At 57.8% G+C, this 7,911-nt stretch overlaps 1 protein-coding gene across 2 annotated transcripts in view; it reads right to left on the bottom strand.

The window, feature by feature from the left end:
- The window catches only part of PIK3R5 (phosphoinositide-3-kinase regulatory subunit 5), a 67,945-nt gene extending 61,544 nt beyond the window's left edge, over positions 1 to 6,401 (bottom strand). Inside the window, exon 1 of one of the 2 annotated variants that reach the window (XM_072730339.1) lies at positions 6,271 to 6,401. The gene's annotated coding sequence lies outside the window, so the exon portion shown is untranslated. The remainder of the gene's footprint in view (positions 1 to 6,270) is intronic. The other variant, XM_072730338.1, reaches the window with a different exon arrangement.
- Between the last annotated feature and the right edge of the window lie 1,510 nt (positions 6,402 to 7,911).

Genomic DNA, 7,911 nt, shown 5'->3' on the forward strand with positions numbered 1-7,911 from the left:
GCCCTCACTTTCTAGGAACAGATCGCTCCCCTCCTCTGACCCACGGTCCTGCAGTGCAGGAGATGAAACTCCTTGCAAAATCGCTTTGGGAGGCCAGCTCCTCCACACCTGACAATGGACAGAAAACAGGAAAATGCAGGCTGACCTGACTTTACAAGGAAGGATGCAAAAAATCCGAAAGAGGATCCGAGCCAGTCAAGCATCGCACTGTATTAAAAAGAACAAAATGGGAACCTGGGTGGCTCAGCGGTTGAGCGTCTGCCTTTGGCTCAGGGCATGATCCCAGGATCCTGGGATCGAGTCCCACATCGGGCTCCTTGCATGGAGCCTGCTTCTCCCTCTGCTGTGTCTCTCATGAATAAATAAATAAAAATCTTAAAAATAAATAAGTAAAAGAACAAAATGCCTTGACCAGTTTCTTCTAGAAGCATGGGGAGGGCTCCATTCAAGGAAATTAATGACATCATTGTGTGACACAAACTGACATCAAGGCAAAAGGACAGAATCCTACCGTCCTACTGAGGATCTCCTAGCAGATGCTTCCAGAACTGTCTGACAGACTTAACTTCCACTCATGCTTCTAAAAATCCTTAGCAATGAAGAACTGAGGAAAAGCTCCTTTGCACGTGGCACTTGACCAGGGCCCACGTTTCAGAGCACAAACCCCCAGACGGGGGCTGGTCCCTGGGTGCTCTGGGAGCTGTGAGCACCTGAGGTAAAGGAAGAGCAATGCTGGGACACAGCAGAGGGCTTCTTGTAAGGATGCCGTAAGCAAAAATAATGCTCTTTCATCTTCTTGAAAATGGCCTGAATTCAAGACTTGATGAGAAATCCAGAAAGTGTAAGCAGAGTGGGGGGAGAGGGTGTGCTCAGTGAGTGGTCAGGGAACTCATCCCCTGCAAGCCCCCCCCCCAACACACACCCAGGCCACCTTGACAGCTCACCAGCGAGTCACCCACCACCACCCCCAGCTGGCCTCCGGCCACAGCTGACTCCCATGTGGAGCTGTGCCGGGGGTTACCCGAATAAATTGGTGGTGAGAAAGTCCTGTTTTTGAGAATGAGGGTTATTCAGCTGGCTTCCCCAGTGAACTACAAAGGCCTGATAAGACCCTGACCTTTCATGCAAAACTCTGAAAGAGAGAGGGAGAGAACTCGCAAACCTGTGCGCACACATGTGCTTTCTTTTCTGGCGGGGGAGGGGAGCCAGGTAATCTACCATCTGCATGACCAAGGAAGCCCATTATCTAGAGAGCGTGGAGAATCTCCTGTGAGTGCTGTAGGGGTAGATGTGATTTAACCCAGAACATACACCGAGGACCCCAAGCCCTGCATAGCTGAGCACCTGGGTTGAGAAGACAACTCTGGATAGAGAGGGATGTGGGGAGCATGAGCGGATGACAGAAAACCAGGGGTTCTTAACCCTGTAAGAGCAGCCGCTCTGAAGAGGCACAGAATGAAGGCCACATGGACTACATGGCAGTTTTCAGGGTGTGGGGGCTCCCTTCACTGCTTGTGGCCGACATGAAAGCACCAAGGCACAGGACACCCGCCAGGAGCCACGGCTGCGGTGAAACATGCTCCCTGCTGATGATCAGTGACAGGGAAAAGAGAAGCACCTCTAACACAACTGATGGCCATCACGTCACTGAACTGGACTCGGAGTGTAGGGCAGGGGTCAGGGAGGCGGAGATGGGGCTGCGGGCTGAGCCCCTCATCTGTGCCACACATCGGGCGAGCTACCTGCCAGCAGGTGCTTTACTGGTGCTCACAGGAGAGGAAGGCCCAGGATAGCCCTCGGAGTTGCTGAAAGGGATACCTCATGGGTGGCACCCAAGACCACATAGCAGGTGCCCACTGATTTTAGGGATTATTGTTATTGGCATTCCTTAACCTCTTCTGAGGTTATCTTATCTTCTGAAAATAGTAGTCTATATTAACTTGACAGTTAAGTTTGAACCCATTCTTTTCTCCTCTTCTCCCCATATTTTAGGTATACGTTACTATATTTTATATCTTTTTTTCTTCTTATGCCAGATCTCTCAAGTCTCTCGCCATGAATACAAGTTCGCTAGGGAAGACTTTCCTTCACTCCCAAACTCTAGGGCGTTCCCTTTATGGAAAATCCGAGGCCCCCGCTAATTCTCCCAGTTGGGGTGAAATGGCATGTGTGTGGCCCACCCGACTAATCTCATGAGGGTGGGAACAGCGTCTGTGTTGCTCAGGACGACCCGAGAGCCCCGCTCGTGCCGACACACGGGAGGTGTTCGGTGGAGAAGCGCTGAGCCCGCGAAGGGACAGTGGGATGCAGGAAGACTACCTGCCATGTACCTGCATGCAGGTGAGAAGTGACACTCAGCGATGCGCAGGGGGCGGACCCAAGGTCACGTGGAGGAGATGGCAGAAACAAGGCCAACCAGCCCAGAGCCACCTTCAGCCCTCATGCCCCAGCCCTGCCCCCACCAAGGAAACCACACAGCCTCATTTGCCTAGGTCAACAACAGCAGCAAGAAGACTCCAGAGGACATGAAAATGAAAAGCACACCCCTCCCTCCTGACCCCACCCTCCTGCATGCGGGCAACTCCCAGGGTTAGCGCACATGGATTTCTTGCCTCTGACATCCTGGGGGGGGGGGGGGGGGGGGGAGGGGAGGGAGCAGTTCATGTGACAGCTTAACAGCCTCACAGAGCATCAGGTGGCTCAGGTGAGCCAGCCAACAGGCTGCTGGCCAGACCCTGCAGGCCAGAGTGGTCAGTGCCCCGGCAGGAGGACACACGAGGTGTCCAGGAAGGCGGTGAGGGTGGGAGGAGTGATCAGAGCCACAGAGACTGGAGCAGATTGGAAAAGACTTCAAAGATGATGAAGTTTGAATGGGAGGATGGAGTCATGGTCCACAGGGCAGTAGAGGAAGGGAAGGGCAATGGCAGAGAAGGAATGGCAGGTGCAAAGGTAGCTCAGGCTAGCCTGAGCTTCAGGAGATAAAGCAGCAGGGTGGCCCAGAGCAGCTGGTGGGAGACCTGGCTCGCTGTTTACAGTTGAAAATCTCGTTCCGACTGGTTGCTGCATGTGACCATGGCAACAGGAGAAATGCTGAGCAGGGAGCTGGCATGAGGCTGGAGGCTGGGGTCTCCCACTGAGGCCACACTCTAGAGCCCAATGCCTAGTACCCCAGATGGTAGACCCACCAGACCCAAGACGGACCCAGCTCCTGCTCTGTGCCACCAGTCGCCCACTGGGTCCTATTCCTCAGCCCTACGGTGCACCTTGCTACAGCTTATCTCCCTTATCCAGAAGGCACCTTGCTGAAACCCCCAGTTATCCAGAACCCACCTCCACGAGCCTGAAGCAAACAGAAAAGACCCCGTAGTGGGCCACGATTCACGCCCCAAAAGTCATGCCCTACAGGGCACGCACCTCATGCCCCCAAGCACACGCAAGATGTCACTTGGGCTTGGCCATCTCTGGTCAGGAACAAACGGACCAGAGTCAGCCTAGCTCTGGCACTTTCTAGCAGTGAGGCCTCGGTCCTTAGTTTCCTGACAGGTAAAATTCAGAGAACAGTTGTAGCTACCCCAGGGTGTGACCATGAAAACAAATGGACATGACGTGCTAAGCCCACAGGACCCAACACCAGGACGTTACAGCTGACCCTTCAAAAGATCCTGAATAAAGAAAGATAAATGAAAGGGGGCAGAAACTTTGTCCTGAGCAGACCCAAGGTACCGAAGAAAACAGCAGGTGGAGCCATGTGATGGTTTCCAAGAAATTATTAAATAACATACTATGCAGCATCTTTATATAGAGGCAAGCAGCACATCTGACAAAGATGTTCCTTTGCAATCGGGTACGGTGAAAAGTTGTGGCATCTAGGACGGAGAGCTACTGGAAAAATCAATGTGTGCAAATTCACTTATGGGATGACATAATTCTGTGCATCCCCCCCCCCATCTGTAAAACATACATCGAATTTAGCAGCATCGAAGAGGCCTTCATTGTACGGCATAGCATTATTTTGTGTGCTACCAAGAAAGAAATACTGCTATTTTTTGGTAAGATGCCATAGGTGGTGAGAAGCATCTTGATTTCTGAGCTGTTAAAATGTGAAAACATGTACGTCTTCAAATTGATGGAATATCCTAATATGCCATATACATTTGCTCTGGGAATGTCTCATCTTCCCTTGGGGCACAAGTCATATGTAACGCTCCTTTTGTCCCTTCCCACCCACATCAATGCCTGGGGCTCAAAAATCAACCTTACCGGGATCCCTGGGTGGCTCAGCGGTTTTGCGCCTGCCTTTGGCCCAGGGCGCGATCCTGGGGTCCCAGGATCGAGTCCCGCATCGGGCTCCTGGTGTGGAGCCTGCTTCTCCCTCTCCTCTGCCTGTGTCTCTGCCTCTCTCTCTCTATGTCTATCATAAATAAATAAAAATAAGTTTAAAAAAATTAAAAAATAAGTCAACCTTACCACCTCACTCCTGCGTGACCACTTGTCACTATCTGGCCCCTCTAGAAGCTTCTTCTCTTAAGAAGGTGATCCAGGCCTTCAGCCCACTCACAGCTGAGCCAAAAAAGACTTTTGATACGCAGGTATTCCCCAGGGCTGGCCAGGTCAGCCCACTGGGGTGAGCCTCTTGGAATGCAGGCAGAGTCAGCAAGGCTGGAGTACTCAGGTGCACTGGAGGTGGGGCCTCGAGGCTGCCCAAGCCAAGAGGCGGCTACGGGCTCCTGGCTCTCCTCCTCTGCCACTTCTCAGCCAGGGGACCCCTGATCAGCATGGGGAGCCTCATCATCGTTACCCCTCCAAGTGTGCTTTTCACCTAGTACCACCACTTAGCTTCCACTGATTATTCTTGGAAGAAACAAACAGAGCAGCATAGGAACCAAGAAAGGGAGGCCGAGGAGGCCTGCTTCCATCACAGCTTGGGGAGAGAAGGTAATCATCTCCCACTTACGCTGGAGGTGTGTACATGGGGGATGGTGCTTAAAACCCCAATGGGGTCTAGCATACAAAGACCCCCAAGCCCACCTGTCCCCACAGTCCTGGCTGCTTATGCTTCAAAAAGCAAGGAAAGGTGTCCTGAAAAGACATGGTACCCAGGAAAAGAGAATTTGACCATTGGAAACCTTGTCTTCCTGGGCCTACACCAGGGTGGGCACACAGAGGAAGCAGGGGAACCCCTGATCCCCCATACTCTCGCTCTGCAAACATCCAGGAAGCAGCTCCCATGTGCAGCTGGGAGGTCAGCCCACTGGGGTTTCTCAGGTAAGCTCCCCACAGCCCCGGTGAGGCCACTAATTAGAGCCCCTCTTCCAGACAGGGCAATGGGCTGGGGGAGGGCCAGAAGGGGCTGAAGGTCACACAGCAAGACCCCAGCGGCAACTCTGGTCTCCTTTCCACACCACACCGGGCTCCCAAGCCATGGCTCCAGCGCATCACTGAAGGAGCTTATTCAGATTTTAGAAAACTACAGATTGCAGACCACCCCCCGGAAAGCGGGGCTGGGGCCTGGGACATGGGTGCTCCGGCGAGCTCTGGGCACCAGCGCCTTACCAGGTGGTCCAGGCCAGGAGGAAGGGTGTGGATGAGAAGGTGCACGACCACGGGACGGAGGAAGGGAAGGGCAATCCAGAAGGGGCCTTCCGGGCAGCCCTGGCCTACTTTTAGCCCGAACCCACCCCTCCTCTCGGCGCAGAGGCTTGTTAACTCACTCGATACCACATCCTGCCGCTTTCATCTCGCGTTCCTTTCCCCCCTGAGCCATCGCCTTCCTCCCACTGACCTGAACCTCCCGCTTTACCCCGGGCCTGGGACGGGCCAGCGCGCAGGCGCCCGCGCCCGCACCTGCACACACACCTGCACACACACCTGCACACGCACCTGCACACGCGCACCGGCGGAGTCGCGCGGGGACACCGCGGTAAACGCGGCTCCTGCGCCCGCGCGCCGACGCGCAGCGCCCCAGAAGGGCGGCGGGTCCTGGCCGGGTCCTGGCCGGGTCCTGGCCGCGACGCCCGCGCTCGCCGCCGCCGTCCCCAGGCCGAGGGGCTGCGGGCTCCTGAGCCCCCCTCGGGGCGGCCTGCGAGCGAGGCCGGAGGTCGCGGCCACACGCAGCGCCCCGGGGTCCCTTCTGCCTCCGGGAGGATCGGGACGCGGGCGCGCGGACCTCCGTGCCCCCGGGGCCGGGCACAGCGGCGGCAGCACGGCTCCCCGACGGTCCCCAGCTGCGCCCCCGCCCCGCGCGCCCTCGCCGCCCTCCCGGCCACGCACCTGCAGTCCCCGCCGGGCGCCGAGCCCCCCTCCAGCGGCGACTCCCGCGGCTCGCGTGCGGTCGGGACCACGGCGCCGGGCAGCAGCGGCGCGGCGAGTCCCAGCATCGGCCGGGGCTGCGCTCCGACGGCGGGCGGGGGCGGGGCCGCGCCGGGGCGGGGCGGGGCGGGCGGGGCGGGCGGGGCGGGCCGGGGGCCCCGGCGGGTCTCCAGCGCCCCCTGGCGGCCGGGGCGCGCGGACTAGGTAGGGCCTGGCCCGGCGGCCCACGCGTCCTCCCGGCCCCGCGGGACCCCGCGCAGCACCGCAGCGGCGGCCCCCGCGTGGCGCGCGTGTGCCCTGGAAGGGACAGGCCCGCTGGGTACCCAGGGCGGCCACGGCCCGAGGGGCCCCGAGCACCCGCGACCCCCCGGGAGTCAGGTGCCGCGGGTCCCGGGGGGCGGAAGCGCGCCGCGGCCCCGCCGGCCCCGCCGAGAGGGTGGGCGGAGCGGGCGGGAGACTTGGGGTGGGGGCTTCGCGCAAGGAGGAGAAAGAGGAAGCTCCGACGAGCTGCTTCCTTCTCTCGCTGCGACCCAGCGCCCCACTTCCTCCTCCTACTTCTATTTTTTTGGGTGCTCTTAACCTTTAAAATGCCTGCACCCCTGGCGCGCAGACGGCCGCCTGGACCCCCACCCTTCGGCAAGGAGGCAGGCTCTCAGCGCCGCACCCTCGGCCTCCGGCCCGACTCCCCGCCGCTTCTTCCCGGGTGGCCGTCACCGCCGAGGCCCGGGGACAGGTGGGCTCCAGAGCCCGGGCCCTCTTCTGCCCCTTTCCTTTCCCCCCACAGACCACGCTGCCGGGAAATCTCGGGAGCCCCTACGCTGGCCTGCGCCTCGTTTGCACACTTAACACGAGGGGAGGTTGTGCAGGCAGCCTCGCAAGGAAAGAATAGCTCTTGCTGTCAGAATCAGCAAAGGGCAGGACGCCTGGGGGGCTCAGCGGTTGAGCGGCTGCCTTTGGCTCAGGACGTGACCCCGGGGTCCTGGGATCGAGCCTCGCATCGGGCTCCCCGCAGGGAGCCTGCTTCTCCCTCTGCCTGTGTCTCTGCCTCCCTCATGAATGAATAAATAAAATCTTAAAAAAAAAATAAATCAGCAAAGGACAAGGCTGAAATTCCCACTTCCACTATTGAATGGGACTCTGTGTCACAATATCTGCACAAGGCGCTTGAAACTGGCCACAAGGTCGTTCGTTACTGTTGGTCAAAAGCCACAGCCCTACCTGAGGCTTGGAGAGACGTGAATGCCGATGACTGTTATTTTCTTGACTCCCAGAATACCAAGAAACAGCAACTTCCCCAAAGGTACAGAAACAGAAAGTACCCTCGGTGGAGCCCGAAGGTCCAGTTCCAGTCAACAGTGAGCGCAGGAGAAGCACCCAGCACCCCGCCGGTCCTCCTATGTGTCATCCACCAACCCGACCCCGGACCCCCGCAAGCCGGTTTCACAAGTAAGGAACCAGAGCCACGAAAGCCCCAGAGGGCACGCTGAGGTCACACGACTTGATAAGGTGGGCGAGGACTCTAGTCTCCCCAATCCCCACTCTTTTCCATCTGAAAAAAATAAAAGGAGAAGGGGGGGAAGACGGAGACAGCCCCGAGGTGGC

This window comes from Vulpes vulpes, chromosome 12 (assembly GCF_048418805.1).
Source record: "Vulpes vulpes isolate BD-2025 chromosome 12, VulVul3, whole genome shotgun sequence".
Lineage (NCBI taxonomy): Eukaryota > Metazoa > Chordata > Mammalia > Carnivora > Canidae > Vulpes > Vulpes vulpes.